Here is an 8,438-nt window from a genome sequence, read left to right on the forward strand (position 1 = left end):
ACAAAAGGTGGCTTTATAATAAAACTTCTGTTGTGATTCATGGAATCCATGGACAGAACTATGACAGGGACAAAATATGGCTGGGGACTCAGCAATCTTAGACATCTTCTCTCTCTCCTCTCCATTCCTCTATGCATAATTCCTTTATTCTTTTGTCTATTTGCAGAACGACTTCTCTTTATATCACAAGGAGAAAAAGTACGGCCACCAAGTGCTTTTGAGTATTATATCTTACATCTTCAGTCACTGGTAAGTGACTGGCTTCTCTGTATAGGTTCCTGTTTGAAAATTCCAATGAATCAAAACTAATTAGCCCCATTTCGGTCTCATATCCTCCATTTAGGCAATAAACTGAGAACAGTGTCCAGGGGCTCTTTATACAAACATGCTAGCTCCCACGGTCACTCTTTCTAGGAAAGAAGTGATCATGTGACATCCAATAGATGTCCACTATCTTTCTCCCAACTTGCTTCAGCCAACTCTAATGTTTCATTCATTTTTCTCCCATTTTCTTTTCACTGGATGATCACAGAGTCAGTGTTGTTCAGAATTGGCTTAGAAACCAGGCAAAGACACCTATAATGAAGAGGGAGCTAGAAAAGACAGGTTGCCATGGCTGAAAAAATTGTTCATCTTACTTTTGGTGAGTGAACGACAGTAATCATTCATTCATTCATTCAACAAACATTGCTGAGCTCATACTCTTTGCGAAGCACTATGCTGGGTATATGTAAAGAGCAATCCATACTCTACTGCCTGGAAGGAGCTCATATTTTAGTGAAAGAAGCAGAATGTAAACAGATCATTTAATGGCATGAAGTATACTGGATAGAGGTACATCCAGAGTATCTTGGGGACACACAGGAAGGACACCCTGAAAAGGCCTCATGGAGGTGGTAACACTTGAATTCTGAAAGCCAAGTAGGTTCTGCTGTAATCAGTGGCCATGTGATTGTGAACTGGTCGCCAACTATTGGTAATAATCTTCGAGTAGCCAGGGTTCAGCTTTTCCTATGTGTCAGGCACTGTGCTATGTGTTTTTCATTCATTTTCTCATTTGATCTTCACAACAACTCTGTGAGGTAGGAACTATCATTAGCATTTTAGAGCTGGGGAAACTGAAGCTGAGAGTAGTGGGGTAACTTGCCCAAATTCCTAGCGTGTTTTAAGTGGCAGGGCTGGGATTTAAACCTAGCTCTGTTTGCAACCAAATCACATTCTCAAAGCACCTTATGAATTCTCAGGAGCCCAAAGGATTTTCTATGAAGAAGATTGTAAAATATAAACCAGACACCAGCTCCTTCAGATCTTTACTATGCTCATGATTTAAGGCCAAGTTGACACAGATTCTTATCTGTACCAGTGCCAGCCCTGGGCCTTTACTTTCAAATCCATCTTTACCTTTCTTCTGCTCATTGCTACATCTAAGAGGGGCTGTGACCTGAGACTTTATTGCCCAAATTCCCACATCAGCTGGTATCAAATGAATTCAGCCAATGGGAAGCAAGAGATTAGAGGGTGAGGAAAGGAAGAAGCCAGATGTTTGGCCCCTCCCTCTCTCCTTAGGGCAACATCTCTGGCAGTGGTCGCATCTCCCCCCATAGTGCTAGCTCCCACCTGGCAAAGCGTACTATGGCTCCAACTCCTCCCAGCTGACCCCCTCTCTAGCAATACCACCTTCTCCCTCTAGTGTAGAAGTTCTAGTGGCCTCCTTGTGCTGCTCATTTCTGAGTTGCCTTACCATGCCCTCTTGCCTTCTCAGGTCCTCCATTACTTATAGAGGTAATTTGTAAATTAAATGTCTTCCAATGGATAGAATTGCTTGTTTTCCAATTCGAACCCAGATTGCTATGACTTCCTCTGCCTTCATGCTGTAGTATGTGTACCCAGAGCCCTCTCACATTTATCACTCTCCATGCCCTTTGTCACTATTTGGTGGTAGGATAAAGGTTATGATTCCCACCCCCTCAAGGTTTTTTGAATGAATTATAATTTCATGTTGCCAAAATACTCAATGGTCTGCCTCCCTGCCTGTGATCCTTTAAGTATGCTGAGTTTTTTCTTGGTATCTTGGCAGATCACCAGGAAGCTGTATAGTTGGGTTGTTAGCTTAGAAACCCACAAAAACGCTTCCCTAACAGAGATCATAACATCACTCTCTCCTAGACAGCCTTTCTCATCCTCCTCATCCCCATCACCTGGTGTATCAATGAAATAAGTTCAACAAACTCAATTTTATTATATAGTTAGTACTCCATCAGGTGACCAAGATCTTAAGATAAATAAGACTCAGTCATTGTCCTCAGGAAGCTGACCACCCAAGTTCTTGTGGCAATTAATAATAGCAAAACATTTACATTTCCAAGTTTTCTTATTGTATGTGGTAGTGCAAACATGCACCCATCATGAGATCCATTTTACCTTATTTGCCAGGAAGCTCAAAGCTAATCTTAACTCTCAATCATAATAACCACCTTAACCTATGGAGTTAGTGATTTTGCCTCTGCCTTTTCCCACAGATATTGTTTGTGGAAGAAGGCAAAAGTCTATTTTAACAGCCTTATTTTACGTATATATATCTTTGATGGTAGGCACCCTCAAACACCTTCTATATGTAGGCTGAGTATACATTACAAGTAATACATAATCCTCTTCGTAGGAACATCTAGTATATAGGTATATAGTAGATGCTCAATAAAAAAATTGAGTTGTTGCCAGAATCAGGTGGTAACCCAGACTATAATCTAATACAATTGCTAATCTAGTCATAACAATTGCTTATGCCAATATTGTCAGGCCTCAGCTCTTTGAGTTTTTTTCATCATGTTAAAAAAACAACAAAAAACCCTCTTGTTTCCTGGTACCAATTAAGCCAGCTTGTAGATTTTTGAGAAGACTAATTGTCACTTTTTATGTCCAACATGATACTCAGCAATTGGACCCCCATCGGGCCATCCCCAGTTGGCTGAGTATAATTTGAATCACCCTCATCATGCTTGGGAAAGCAGCCACTCTTTGGCCTCTTAATATTCAATCTGGAAAAAAAAGTTCAGTCTAAGGTTTTTATTTTTCTTCCTGTGCTTTTCTGTTTCAAGACACCTGCCTCTTGATTGATCACATCTAAATGTTAGAATAAAGCATCTCAGAGTTCCTGGAAGAATGGACGTGGGTAACTAATATGTATGTTGCATGTTCATGCTGGGGACTCCTCCAGAATTCAGCTGTCTCAACCTGAGTCTCATTAGAATATATCCCCCGATATGTATTCACTGCACAAAGAGAAACTAGAGGAGCAGCTGGAATAATCAGGACGAAAGGCAGGCAGAGCCAATACCTGGCAGATATGTCACCATTCTGCTGTGCTGTGGCCACCGTAGACATCACTAACCAACCTGTCCCTCTTGCCTACTGAGCCCTAATGAGCCTTAGAATCTTTCTGGGGCCAACACCCCAGGCAGCCACTACCAATGGGTAAGATTCCGCATATGGGAGACACTTATATGTTGTCTTCTCTCTGCTTATAGTTCTCAGGCCAGAGTCTCCAATTGGGCCCCAGTACTGGAGCACCTGGTGATAAAACGCAAGCTTAAGCGAGTCGATTCAAGGAGACAAGACAGTGAACTTCAGCCCCAGGTGAACAGTTCACACAGGGGTCTGTACGCTCTTTGGATTTTATTTTATTTTTTTTAATCAGAGCTAATATTTCTTTGTAATTATTTTCTCTGTTCTTATTTTGCCTTTCTCATAGACTTCAGACATGGCCACTTACTACCTGGTGACCTTGAGTGACTCTCTACCTTTCTAAGCCAGGGCTACCCTATCTCTAAGAACATACCACCTTCCATAGATGAGACTGATTAATCAGCACAGTATAGGAATTAGCAGCACTAACTTTGGAGCCAGAAGTAACCTGAGTATATTAAGCTCTGATCTGCCAATTTCTAGCTGTAAGACTTTAGGAAAGTCCTTAACTTCTCAGAGCCTCAGCTTTCTCAGAAAAAAAAAAAAAGCAACAAAACCTGATAGGGACATTCTAAGAATTAAATTGGTGTGCTATGTAAAGGGCTTAAACAGAACCACATGAAAAGTACTCTACAAATAGTTGTTGCTGATTATTTTGACACCTGGCTCTTAGCAAACATTTACCAAATTTTAGTTCCCCTTTGTTCAATTCTTGTCTGAAATAATCTCATCTCCTCTTTTACCTCTTAGAATTAAAGTGAGAGGTGACCGATCCAAGTGGAAGTAAAAACCTTTTGTCTGAGAGGAGGCAGGACCACCGAGAAGGCTGACCCCAGAGGTTCTCCTGATGGCAGCAGGTTTCAGATATGGCCTCTGCCACTCAGGGGCCCCACACCCCCATGCCGCCCCTCCCTCTGGCTGGTGGCAGGCCTCTTTGGCTAGGGTATCTGCTCCTTCACAAGTCTCCAGGAGACAATGTATTCAGCTTCATAATTATGTGCTTCTCCCCAATCAGGTAGCATTATACATCATATCACCAAGCTGCCGAAAAAAGCCCCAAATGCTAATTAGTCCTCAAATTATCATTGATTTGATTTGATGTTGAATAAGCTTTGCCGTTTATATTTAGGCAAGAACTTGAGATTAAAGATGCTGTCTCTTAGAGCGGGGTTTTAAATAACTCAGTGGGGCCTGTCTTGCTTGTTCAGTCTGTTTATGTCAAAAAAGCAGACTGGTTGCTCTCCCTGGCTGCAGATGAATGCCAGGTTGATTGAGTGCAGGGGAAGGAATTATCCTCTCGGCCAGGACTCAAAGCCCAAAGCTCCCAGGAGCCTCTGAATGCAGAGATCCCCATCTTGCAGGACTGGAGGATGAGAGAGGTGAGAGGAGGCGGGAAAAGAGGCTGCCTCGAATCGTAAACACCTGGAGAAGAAGGAAACGTGTTTCTGATTCACATTCAGACGATGTTTCTTAGTGCCTATCGGGAGCCGGCCTCTCTCATAGGCATCATCTCCTTTAATTATGATAAGAACCCGATGACATGGGCATTTTCAGTTGTGGAAACCGAGGCTCAGAAACATGAGGCAATTTCATTCATCACAGAGCTAGTGAGTGAGAGGAGCTAAGTTTACATCAAGGCCCTAAGACTAAAGGATGGTTTCGTGTCTTCTCCTTTGTCACTATTTGTCCCTCGGGTGTCCACATTCCTGAATCCCACCGCCAAACCCCTCAGCACTTTTCCCCACCCCAGATGCTCTGCCAGCATCCCGCTGAGTGAAAACATAACAAAAATCACTCAATAGCTTTGCTTTAGAAAATACTAAATTGTGTTTGTGTGCTTTAAAATTTTTCCCTGTATGAACCATGACCATATCACTTAAAAAAGGTGGGGGGAATAATCTTAGAAAATTGAGTATTAAGTGACAATCTGAGAGCACAAAAATGTGCCATTACTATTGTAACTACTGTCTGTTGTCCTTTGATGAAAGTTATCCAGAATGTGTATGAATAGCCTTTTAAAAACATGGCTTTAAAAATAAGTGCTAATGGGCCAGCCGAGTGGCGCGATGGTTAAGAACTGGCTTGGAACACCAGAGGACCCCGGTTCGGATCCCACATATGAGGGCCAGTGACACTGCCCTCCACAGCTAAGATGCTGAACAACAGCTCAACCTGGAGCTGGGCTGCCATGAGTCCCCGGCAACGGCATAGGCTGCAGCCCCTGTGGCAGTGGGTTGCCATGGGCTACCGTGTGTAGCCAGCAGCCAGCGTGAGCGGCCTGCAGCCGCAGTGAGTGGCCGTCCAGAAGCCAGCGACTGATCTGCCTCGCCAGAGAAGAGCGCAATGATGGTGCCAACTTGGGCCAGTGAAGCAACGTCCTCCACAACTAGACTGAAGAACAAAAACGACAGCAACTTGTCTGTTCCCCTTCCCCCAACTCCCCAGCACTGTTCTCATCCTCCCAATTCCCCAATAAAAATCTTAAAAAAAAAATAAATAAGTGCTAGGCTACAATTTCACTAACATCTGTATTGATTTTATTAATTCTCATGCTGGACTTTGTTTAATAACTCGATGTGCACTATATTGAATCTGACTTTCCTTCCTATGATAATAAATAGCATATGAGAAAAAAAAGAAAGAAAGGGAGAAAGGGAAAGGAGGGCTGTCAGACAGAGGGGAGCTAAGGCGGCAGACAACATCCAAGTTCTCCGGCTGGAATGTCATAGGAGATACAGAACTGTGAGGCCTCGTCCAACCGTGCCCCCAGCTGCAGCCCCATCCCCTCTCCTCCACACTCCCAGTGACACGCAGTGTTGGCTAGTGGTTAGGGACATAGGCACTGAAGCCAAATTCTGGAGGATTAAATCTTAATTCTACTGCTTACGAGCCACATAACCTTGGGCAAAATTTTTTTTATTTCTTTGTATATCTTCTCCCATTTGTAAAATGGGGATGATAGTAGTGACTACTTCATAGGGTGGGTGAAGGTGAAATGAGCATTATCATATTAGTATGCAGCCCACAGTTGGTTGTTCTTGTAGATACAGAGATATGCTACCCAAACCACCACCCCCCCTTTAAGGAAAGACTTGTTGCCCAGCCCCTAGCTGTTAGCTAAGTCTGCCTGCAGAGAGTCACTCACCTGAGGTCATACCCTTCCTGGAGTCAGCAAATCCTGTGACTGTGACTAAGCGAGGCTGGGGTACAAAGGCGTGGCCATTTGGGCCCCATGCAGTATAGCTCTGATGGCCAATCCCTGTTCCTGAGCTCCAGACATTTTGGCCAAGGCTGCATTGCAGCCTAACTTCTACCTCTGGCCAACCCTGTGTCTTATCCCTTTTCTTCACATGTGTGTATCCCTAATAAACATTTTGCACCTCAAAATTTATTTCAAAGGTCTGCTTCCAGAGAACCCAACCTATAACATCTATTACTATTACTGCTAAACATATTGATTTCTCTTCCTAAATAACTCACAAATACAGCCCTGTTTCTCCAATCCTACTACTATTTTCTTAGTTCAGGTCTTCACCATTTCACACATGGACTTTCAGCCTCCTTTCTGATCCCATCAATCTCCAACACATCTTCTCCATCTGCATCTGAGCAACGGTTCCTGTATAAAGACCTGCTGAACTCTCTGGGTTTTCTCCATTGCCTGCACTACAGGATAACATCCTCATCCTTAATGGCTTCAGAGGCCTTTAGCCCTGGAGGCCACTCCCATCTGCTCTTTCCCTTCTGCCCCCAGACAGCTCAAAGCTCCTTGAATATTTCATGGACTTCTCTACTTCATGCTCATTTTCTCACCTTCTTTTTAGCCAGACCCATTCTTGCTCATTTTTCAAGGGCTAACTGAAATAATACTTCCTCTGAGAAGTCTCCCCAAGCCCAGCAGGCAGATATAATTACTCTCCATTCATGTAAACTCTTGTCTTTGAATTTAATAAGAAGTGTTGTGTGTGCTTGGTTGTTTAGTCTATTATCTCTTTTATTAGTTGGTCACCAATTTCAGGGTCTATGTTACCTCTATTTTTAGAAATATATTACCTTTGTGTATTTGTTCTACTATAATACAAAAATAGCATTAAATGTAGAAAATTTAGAAAATGCACATAAGCTGAAAAACTAAAATGAAAGTTGCCCATAAATCTCAACACCACTGTTAACCACTGTTTACATTTTTCTGTGTGGTCTTCCAGCCTTTTTTTTTCTATGTATACATATCTATTTTGACGTATACAGTAAAAACTGGACTATATGTACATACTGGTTTTTTAACCTGATTTTTAACTTAATACTCCAACAGGTTTTATTATTTAAATAGCTCTTTTACAACATCATTTTTAGGGCTGCTAGTTTTCCATTTTATGGATATACCATAATTTATTTAGTCTTGCTTGTGTTTTATGCATCTTTTTATTCCAACATGTAACATAGTATCTGAAATATAGTACGCATTCAGTAAATGTTTATGGATTGTATCTCTTCCATGTTAAGAGAGAGAAAGAAATAAAAACGCTTTCTCAAAAAACTTCCCTGTACTGACACTGACCTTATCTCTTGCTGGTTTTTTAGTGTCCAATCTCCCAATGTTCTTTATTCTCACAGTCCCAGCTTCCTCAGCTCCCAGTTAGTCCCTCATCTGTGTTGGCTGGCTTCTGCATCCATCACTCCTCTATATATTTTATAATGAGGTCATCAATGACCTCCTTTTGACTAGATCCAATATTTTTTCATCCACATCTTACCAAGTCTCTCAGAAGTGTGGTTACTACTGTAGATTATGCTTTCTTCTCAAAATGCTCCTCTCTAAATCATCTATGACCCCACCTTCCCCTGGTTTTTCTCTTGCTTCTCTGCCAAGTCCCCCTTCCTCTGCCCATCCTTGAAATACTTATTTATGTGCAGTGCTATTTTCTCCAAGGGTAGTTTTAAAAAATGTCATTATACTTCAAAGAACGACCTGTTTA

The sequence above is a fragment of the Hipposideros armiger genome, unplaced genomic scaffold (assembly GCF_001890085.2).
Source record: "Hipposideros armiger isolate ML-2016 unplaced genomic scaffold, ASM189008v1 scaffold_779, whole genome shotgun sequence".
NCBI lineage: Eukaryota > Metazoa > Chordata > Mammalia > Chiroptera > Hipposideridae > Hipposideros > Hipposideros armiger.